We start from the raw sequence: 10,138 nt of genomic DNA, 5'->3' as shown, positions 1-10,138 counted from the left end.
GTGAAAAAAAAACAACTTCATCATTCACAGATGATGTCTTGTACATAAAGTATATTTGTTTCCAGGACACTGGGGACAACCACAAAACATACAAAGTGAGAATAAATCCAAGCTGCTTAACCTTCCACCATTCCTTGAGGCTTAGACCCAGACCACCTTTGGCCACTGGCAGGGGTCTCTTTTCTTCTTTATTCTCAATGTAAACACTTGCTCCCTGGGACACCAGCAGTTTTGCTTCTTTTACTCTCTCCTTGCCACAGGCTAAGTGTCCTTGGCTGCTGCCCGGTGCATTGCTATAGCCTCATAATGGTCCTTAGTATCTGGTTAGCCCCAGCTTCCAGTAACATGACAGGATCTCACGCCTGTTTCTGGAAGCTGCCTAATTAGGGGAGTACAGCCATTTTGATTGACAGCATTCATTTGAGCACCTCTTCCCAGAAGGGCTTTTACGATCTCATCCTCCCCAGCAGAAGCAGCAGTGTGAAGAGGAGACCAACCAGCATCATCTTGATCATTCACTGGCACTCGGAGAAATTCAACAATTTCTCTATGTCTGGCTGAGCACGTCCAACGCAGTGCAGTTCTGCCGTCCTGGTCAATTCCAGGGGCCAGGGATTTATCGGCCAGGGGCTCCTGCAGCTCCTCCAGCGTTCCGCTGTAGGCCAGATTGCAGACCATGAGGCTGGACACAAACCCTTCCATTTTGCTTTCCCAGGATCTTCGTGCGGTGCAGCAGGACTGACGCCCTCACGTCTGTTTTCATATGATTCTTAAACTCCGACGAGTGCTGGATTCCCATGCAGCATGCCTCTGCTTGAAGGGAACCAAATTGCTCTTGCAGAGACAGACAATTGCACGTGTTTCTCATTTCCTGAGTACTTAGCAAATCTGCTCTTTATGGGCTGTCACCTGTTTGAGCTGCTTTCCAAGGACTTCTCGTAGCCATTGTACAAAAGGCCTAATTTAAGTCCCCGCTCTACTGATAGTATTACATCGAACCATATGAGATGGTCATTATCTGATCATTTTGTACTTAAAAGGTGGCAATTTCATTCGGTTCTACCTGATATAATTATGGGTAGTAGATTGAATTCTTGGTTCAACTCCTTAATCCCTGTAGTATTATGCCCTTAGCCCTGTGCTAGCCCCATGATAGGGGCAGTAACTCTCCCACTCCTTGACTTTGGGCTTTGCCATGGAGTTTCCTTTGGGCAATGGAATTTCAGCAGATGTGATGTAAACAGAGGCTGAAACATGCTCGTGCAGTTGGACTCTGCGTGTGCTTCTGTATCACTGAGAGGAGTACACGCTCCCAGGGAGCCCCTGTGCCTTCACACTGGGCCTAGAGGGAAGGAAGCCTTATCTTGATTCTAAAAAGGGACCCAAGCCAGGATGATCATATCTGCGTTTTTCTTGCTATAGGAGATAGAAACATTCCCATTTTTTAAACCACTTTATTTGGGTTTTCTATTTCTAGTAGTTGCTAGCATCCCAATGGATCACTCAAGAATCTATGTCATGGTTTTTAATAGTCAGAGATGGTTAAAGTTGTAAAAAGTCACAATTAAAAACTTGAATAAATAGCCCTGGCCGGTCTGGCTCAGAGGGTAGAGCGTCGGCCCGTGGACCGGACAGACCTGGGTTCGGTTCCCACTAAGGGCACATACTTCGGTTGCAGTTTGTCCCTGGGTTGTGTGGGCGGCGACCAGTTGGTGTGTCTCTCTCGCATCGATGTTCCTCTCTCTCTCTCCCCCTCTGTCTGTCCCTCCCACTCTATCGAAAGATGAATGTAAAAAAAACAAAAAACAAAAAACTTGAATAATTATTCACACCTTACAAGTGAAACTTGGATCAAGTACTTCTCCTGGCCTGAACCAATCATTTTGGTTCATCATCAAATTGTCATGTGTTCTTCTTTTCTTTTTTTAAAAAAAATCCAGTTTCCTTAAAAGAAGGAAACAGGTCTAAGGGTCGAGATGTCGTGTGTTATATATTGTATTGGTCTTGAGCTTATAAGTGAGGCTGATTCGTGATTAACGTCCACGCACAGCCCTCACCCTCTGGCACCCCAGGGAAAGGGTCATGCAGCACAGCCCTCACCCTCTGGCACCCCAGGGAAAGGGTCATGCAGCACAGCTCTCACCCTCTGGCACCGCCAGGGAAAGGGTCATGCAGCACAGCTCGGGGAGCCACACACGGGGAGTTCGTCAGCTCTGGGTGCAAGTCCTGGCTAGCTGGCGTGACCCTGTGCAAGTCACTGAATGTCTGACAGCCTCCGTCTCTTCCCCTGTAAAGCAGAGATAACCATATGGACTCCACGTTTAGCGAGTGAAGTACAGAGTATCTGGTACATAACATGTGCTGTGTCCTCCCCATTTCCCAGGGCAAAATATATCTTTGATTATAAAGAGGTGAGGCTAACAATCATGAGTAGCTAGACTAGAACAAGCCCAGGTCTCACTGATAAAGTCAGTAATGATCATTTTTGTAAACCAGGAACAAGACAGAACTGTCCGAGGTGGTACTATGTGTTCTCAGGAAGAAAGATGGAACAGTAACAGAAGGAGGTATTATAGCTACCCTCACCTCTGTTCCCCAAACTGTGTACTTACTTTTAATGTAAAAAATATGATAAGCTAGATATCCTTGAATATGGCAAGTTTGTTTTTTATTCTTCCGCATGCAAGCTCAGGATATATGCTTCTTTTTTTCTAACTTATCCCAGGTAAGATGAGATTGTTTTTAGGTGTCTGTAATTTGGTGATGTCAGTTCTCCCAGGCAGTAGGGTGTACACACACACACACACACACACACACACACACACACACAGATCTCTTAAGGGTAAGAGTTCAAAGCTATCTGGAGAAATTCAAGCTCCATGGACAAAAGAGAAAGTTCCTATCCTCTATGGAATTCCTGACACTGACTCCTGCTGGCTTCTTTGTATCTTTCGTTTATCCCCCCACAGTGGCTGAAAATTGCCTTTGGGTTGCATGAGCTAATGCTGAGGCTCAACAGGCTGGGCAGCTCATAATGTCAGGTGCATACTTCAATGGCTGGAATGGGGCCTCTGGGTGAAGAATAGACTTGAGGCAAAATCATCAACTCAGGCTATTTTACAGTGAGTAAAATTAGGTATAAGGAGGTAAACATAACCGCTTCGTCTCTAGCAAACTGGTCCAGTGAGATGATGGTCAAGACTGTGTAACACCACTCACCACACATTTTTGTGTGTGTGTATGTGTGTGTGTGTGTGTGTGTGTGTGTGTCAATTGCCATTCTAGGCAATGTGGATACAGCAGTGAGCAAAATCTTAACTTCCAGGAACTTACATTCTAGGGAAGAGAGACAGATGACAAATACAGAAAATAAGTAACAGATGACGTGTAAGAGCATTGGAAGACAAAGCAGGAAAGGGTGCTTTCTATGTAGGGGGAGTTTTGCCACCTTCAGTAGAGTATGAGAAAGACTCACAGAGGTAAGGTTTGAGAAAAGACTTGGGGTGAGATCCAGGGGACAAGGACTCCAGGCGGAAGGAACAGCAGTGCAATGACCTCGAGGTGGGAACCTGCCTGGAATGCTCAAGAGAAAGGCAAGAGGCCTGTGGGGATGCAACATCGTGAGCAAAAGGGTGTCATCAGACGGCATCAGGGAGAGAATGTGTGTGGTCCAGATAGGGAGGTTCTTGTAACACTGTCGGACTTGAGCTTTTACTCCTAGCAAAATGGGGAGCTGTTAGCTGATTTTAACCAGTGGAGGGAGTGACATGATTTGTTAAAAAGATGTTAAAAAGATCCTTCTTGGATGTTTTGTCTTGGTGAAGAAATTGTAAGGTGCCAAGAGTAGAAGCGAGAAAGACCATCGCGTTATCCGGGCCACGAGGGTGGCCTGGACCAGGCTGGTGCTAGTGAAGGTGGGAGAAGTAAGATACTCTGTGTTACGTTTTGAAAGTAGAGTCAGCAGAATTCTTGACAGACTGGGTACAGGGTAAGAGAGCAAGGGAGGAGGTAAGCATGGCTCCAAAGCTTTTGGTTTAAGCAGCTGGAAGGTGGAACTACTCTCAACCAGAAAGGGGAAGACTGGGTGGAACAGGAGGTTGAAGCAAAGATCAACAGCTCAGGTTAGGGTGAGTTTGAGATTTCTGTAGACATCCAAGTGGCGTTATTGGGTGGACATCTGCTTATATGGGTCTGGAGTTCCAAGGTCCTGAATATAAAGCCCCGGGCCCCATGCCAGAGCAGAGTGGACGCTCAGTAGCAGTAGTTCCCTTCCCTCTCCATGTCCCTGGCCTCAGATTTGGCTCATAAATACTGCACAGAGGAGAAGGCCCCCAAGTCAATCTGATTGTAACTCATGTGCCTTCTCCTTACTTGTGAAAGTCTGGAGTTGTTTTATTAAGAAAAAGAAAAAGTGTTTGCTTCAATGACCAAGTTTGTTTTTTTCAACCTCATCTTTATAAAGAGGATGACATAATTATGTCTTCCAAAGGAGTAGTCAGTAAAAACATTCATCCCCCCCTCCCCCGCCCGGGGCTCACACACTGTGCCTTCTCTCTCAAGCCCTTCAACACACACCTTGTCCAGGGTGATGATTTTCTCCCCGGAAACCTTTAAAACAGCTAGCCTTCATTTCCTGCTCTGCCCTTTCTCCCAATCCATAGTTTGGTTTCTGCTCTTCTGCCTTGGAATAATCTTCCCCTTGGCCCTCTTCCATCTCCAATGCCCCTCACTCTTCCTCGGCCTCAGATCTAGTCACCCACTGGTGTCCTTATTTCCACAGTCTTCTTTGGATATTGAGACCTGGTGTCCTTGGACAAGGCGGTAAGGAATGGATTTTTAAATTCTTCTGGGATTAGCTCCAGAAGGCACAGCTGCTGGAGGGGTCTCAAATAGTCCACAGGCCTTTGGGCACCTGTGTGAGGAAGGTGGTGTATGGTATTTGTATGTGCCCCCACCCTGCAGGTCCTTTTGGTTTACCCTGAACCAAGCGGAGGACACAATTCAATTTAGGGAAAACATTTCGCCAGCATTGACTTTGGGATGGAAAGTTTTCTTAGGAGGCCAGCTCCTCTGGAGTTTCAGGCTGTGAAGATGGTCCTTGAAGTTTTGGGGAAATATGCCCAGTGGAGGAGGAGGTAAAGGGGGGACAACTGGAGGCAGCAAAGCCTTCTTGCCTCCTGACTTCTCCCCTCTGTGCAAATAGGAGAGGTGTTGCCGAGGGCCAAGAGCCCCGTGGGTTTTCTCCCTGTTTCATGCTTGGGGCCCTCTCAGGAAAGCCCTGGTTTCCCCGGATCAGCTCTAAACAGGAGACACCCGGTGTTTCCTGAATGGCTCATTGGCTTTTACATGGCAGGTGACTCTGTGGCAGGAAGAACAGCTCAAGCGTGGCCGAGTCTTGTCAAGAGGGCTTCTGGGCTCCGTCTGCCTCCTGTTTCAGTTGCTCCCTGGCTCCGTGCTTGAGAGCATCTGCGAAACTGGGCATGGGAGCAATCCCGCCCCCGGTTCGAGAGCTAGCAGACCTGCAGGTGAGATAAGCCAGGAGCACAGCCAATTCCCTTAGGGATCGTGGGCAGACCCCCACCCCTGGGAGGAGGGGAGCACAGGGCACTGGGCGCTGCCACCCGAGCACCAAGCCCAACTGGCAGCCTCGGCGTCTGGCACGGGCTCCGAGTCTCTGACCCTCATCTTATTCCATCCTTCCTGAGGATTCATTAAGAATGCGTAAGAGAACACAGAAGGCTTTTTATAGGCATCCTGGTTCAGCTTTGATGGGGTTGCTGAAATAAAAATATTTCTGGAGTGGAAAGATCTTTAGAAATGTCCTTGCCAAAATGTTTTATTTAGTTCCTCATCACAGGGCATATTGATATAAGGGAGATCTTGCTGACACCTTCAGAGCTCAGAGGGTGCTGTGTGCACGAGATGTTTGCTGTCAAGGAGATAGGGGGACACAGGGCAGGGAAGCCTTTGGCTTCAGCTCTAACACTTTGAACCTGCGGAGATTTCTAGAATCACCAAGCCAGGTCCTCTGGGGATCCTGAGGCGCACTCATTGTTTCCATGGAAACAATAGAAATTTCTGAATTAAAAAAGACATCACCCTTTAAAAAAAATTAAGCTCTGGGTTTCATCTCTGCTTCTTGAGCTGGGGCCAGTTTTTCCCGTTGTCTCCTTTATGGGATTTGGAATCAGGAGCTGAAAGCAACTCCTAAAAGGGAGAAAGACTTCCTCGCTGCGTCCAGACGGGCATGAGTGAACCGGTTTCAAAGGAGCAAGTTTTAACGAGCAGCTCCGCTCAGGACATCGGAGACCCCACACCGAGCTTGTTTTTAATTGGGCCCCTGAGATTTTCTTCCTGTTTTCCGGTGCAACTGTCTGGACTTCTAAATTACAGGGGGTACAGCCCGGGAACAGAAAAGCTGCTCCCCTCTGCTTTCGGGCCTGCCAAAACCAGAGAGAGAAGCTGTGAGTGGCTTGAGGTCTCCAGGCCGGCCTCTTAGACCTGCTGGTTGGAACGGTCCTGAGGAGATGCGAGCAAGGGCACAGGCACAGGAGGGTTGACAAGCACCGAGTAGGCTCTTTATCCCTTTCAGCTTCATCAGCCCATCACTGTCACTACTGGCAAATCAAGCGTGCCATCTTGCCCTCTCCTCAGTGCCTGGCCTGGAGAGCACGCTGTAGTGGAAGGAACCCCCTGCAGCTGGGTCCACGTTCCGGGTTCTGGTCCTGATTCTGCCTCAGTGAGCTGTGTGAACTTGGATGAGTCACTTACCTTCTCTGGGTTTAACTTGATCCATCAGTAAGGGGAGGAGAGGGGAGATACTAGATGACCTTCTCTTCTCTTCTCTTCTCTTCTCTTCTCTTCTCTTCTCTTCTCTTCTCTTCTCTTCTCTTCTCTTCTTTTCTTTCTTTTCTTTTTTCTTTATTGTGGTAAAAAACACAACATTTATCATTGCAGCCTTTATTTATTTATTTATTTTTATTGATTTTTTTTAGAGAGAGAGGAAGGGCGAGGGAGAGAGATAGAAACATCGATGAGAGAGAACATTGATTGGCCGCCTCCTGCATGCCCCCCACTGGGGATCGGGCCCACAACCTGGGCATGTGCCCTGACCAGGAATCGAACTGGCGACCTCTTGGTGCATGGGTCCATGCTCAACCACTGAGCCACACTGGCTGGGCTCATTGCAGCTATTTTTTTTTTTATCGTCACCCGGGGACATTTTTTCCATTCTTTTGTTCAGATAGAGTGGGAGGGAGAGAGAGGAAGAGAGAGAGAGAGAGAAACATCAATGTGAAAGGGACACATCGAGTGGTTGCCACCCTCACGACCCCAACCAGGGCCGAGGACAAACTGCAATTGAGATACGTGCCCTTAGCGGGAACTGAACCCGGGTCTCTCTGGACCGCAGGCTGATGCTCTAACCGCTGAGCCAAACCGGTCAGGGCTCATTGCAGCTATTTTTAAGTGTACAGCTCAGTGATGTTCATATAGTTGCATTGTTGTGAAACAGAGCTCCAGCTCTTCTTCATCTTACAACACTGGAATTCTGTACCCATTGAGCAACAACTCCCAGCGCCTAGGAATCACCATTCTGCTTTCGGAGCCTAGCAATCTGACTGCTTTGGAGACCTCACATAAAGGGGGTCATGCTGTACTTGCCCGTTTGTGACTGGTTGTTTCACCGAACACAACGCCTTCCAGGTTCATCCATGTAGTAGCGTGTGGCCGAATTTCCTTTCTTTTAAAGGCTGAATAATATTCTTTTTTATGTATATGCCACATTTTGTTTATCCAATCGTCTGCTGATGGACATTTGGGTTGTTTCCAGTTCTTGGCTATATTGTGTAATATTGCTATAAACATTGGTGTACAAGTATTTAGTTAAGTTCTTGCTTTCCATTTTAGTAGTAGGATTGCTGGATCACATGGTAGTTCTATTTTTAACTTTTTGAGAAACTACCATATCTCTTGCCAAGAAGGCCTCACCATTTTACATTCCCACCAGCAGACAAGAAGAGTTTCCGTTTCTCTACACCCTTGCTAACACTAATAACTCATTGTGGTTTTGATTTACATTTCTCTGTTGGGTTGTGATGTTGAGCATCTTTTCACATGTGCTCCTTGGCCATCTGTATGCCATCTTTGGAAAAATGTCTATCCAAGTTCTTTGCCCATATTTTAGTCCGTTATTCATAGTTCTTTGCTGTTGAGTTGTACAAGAGATGACTCTATTGACTGTCCATCTTTAACATTTAAAATACTAGATTCTTACTGTCTTCAACCAACGTTTTCATCTCTCTTTCTTTTCAAGGGGCAGGTAATGGTTAAATGCCATAGGAGGTATTTACAAGAAATTGAATCTGTCAGTGATTCTGACAGACCTTGTTCTGTGTGTTCTTTCCCCTTTTTGCATGCTGGGGTTTTGCTGCATGTAAGGGACAGAATGTGAAAGTGCCTTGCTTGGGGTTTAATGTAACCAAATGTCCATCACTTGCGGGAAAGTGTGGAGTGGAGTGAGAGTCTTTGTCCTAAAGCAGGTGTTTCTTCAGGACTAACTAACTATATGCTGATCAATTTCCTAAGTGCTTTCCATGTATTAACACATTTAATCATCACAGCAACAACAACCTTGTGAGGTAAGTCCTCATAGTATCCTCATTTTAGAATAATACAACTGAGGCACAGAGAGAGCAAATAACTCCCCTAAGGGCACACAGCTAGTAAGTTGAGGCCAGAGGTCTCTCCACTGCCTCTCCCTCGCATTCTTCGCCACTGCCTTGGATGCAGACCTGTATAGTCTTTGTTCCATTACATGATATCACGGATGCTTTTTGACTCCTGTCTCCCCACTTCACCTTTCATCCATGCCCCCTGGAACCTGTTCCATAATAAATAGAGTCTCTATTCTTATCATATCCACTAAATACTTTCCCTGTCTTCTTCCACCAACTAAGACTCTGGTTTCCCCTGAGATTCCTGCTTCCCTTGTATCATTCTCAAGGCAAAGAGGCCCCCTCTCACATACCCTCTGCCCCTCAGGCTGGAAGTTGGGAATGAACGTCTCCCTTGCTCTTCAAAGCTGTTGCCAGGTCACTGTTCCACCCTGTCCTGTAAAACTCCCTTTGGCTTTGAGGCTCATACCTCATCGCTGTGTTTTTCTTGCCATGTGTCAGCCTGCTGCTCAGTCTGGGCCCTCGTGAGAGATTCCGGCAGCAGATGCGTGAGCTTTCTCTTCCTCGAATTCTGTAAACTGTCGACCTGGGTGACCTCAGTGCCCAGGCGATGGCCCTTCTGACCCACTGGCTCCTCTGATCTTGACCTTCAAGTCCAGTGCTTTCTCTTGGCCTCTAGTTTGCCATGCTGGTCTTTTAATAGCCATGCCCTGTGGTATCATCACTCAGGACTGTCCCATCTTGAAATTTTAACCTCCAGTGTCCTCCCAGTTCATTTATGCCCTCGCCTCCATCAGTTAGTTCACGGAGGTGCTCAGATCCTAGATTCTTCCACGTTCACCCAGTCTAAATCCCCCTCTTCACTTAACCCGGACCCTAGGGTGATCATCTGGACTATTTCTCTCATTAACATCCTCAGCAGAACTTATACCCATCTGCACTTCTGTCCTCCTGGTTTGTGGAATGAAGTACCTCTCTTTCCTTCCAATGCAGCCTGTGCCCCCTGTTCCCCCTTCTCTGGGGTCCTGCTCTCAGTCATTCCTTCCTTCTCGGCTCTGTATCTGCACCATCTTCCTAGGTCGCTATGAACATGCTCAACTCTCTTCATTCTTCAGCCTTTCCTTGACCCTGCACCTTTCTCCCAGCTGCTCGCCAACCTTGCCCCTTCCCCTTCTCTCAATTTCGAGAAAGAAGGTCTCTATTTACTTATCTTTTTTTTTAACTTCTCAGTCCACCAAAATTTGGCTCTCTTCACAAGGAATTTAACTACATGTGAAGCCGACTTAGAAACGAGCAGTAGTGGATGGCTGATTACTTCCACTCACTCGGTGGAGGGAGGCTGGTTGTCTACTAAGAACGTGGGACAAGGAGATGGTGAACTTGACCAAGTTCCCCCTTTGCATGGCAACATTTGCAGTGTGTCGGAGGGAGAAAGAGAGTTGGAAAGGCTTATCCAGCGCTAC

At 47.2% G+C, this 10,138-nt stretch overlaps 1 pseudogene; it reads right to left on the bottom strand.

Annotated features, from left to right (window-relative positions):
• Positions 1–261: 261 nt before the first annotated feature.
• On the bottom strand, positions 262–702 carry LOC118624695 (annotated as a pseudogene).
• Between the last annotated feature and the right edge of the window lie 9,436 nt (positions 703–10,138).

Source organism: Molossus molossus, unplaced genomic scaffold (assembly GCF_014108415.1).
Source record: "Molossus molossus isolate mMolMol1 unplaced genomic scaffold, mMolMol1.p scaffold_m16_p_10, whole genome shotgun sequence".
NCBI classification, from domain to species: domain Eukaryota; kingdom Metazoa; phylum Chordata; class Mammalia; order Chiroptera; family Molossidae; genus Molossus; species Molossus molossus.
The sequence above is the reverse complement of the archived record's forward strand: the minus strand, read 5'-3'. Positions and strand labels throughout refer to the sequence as shown.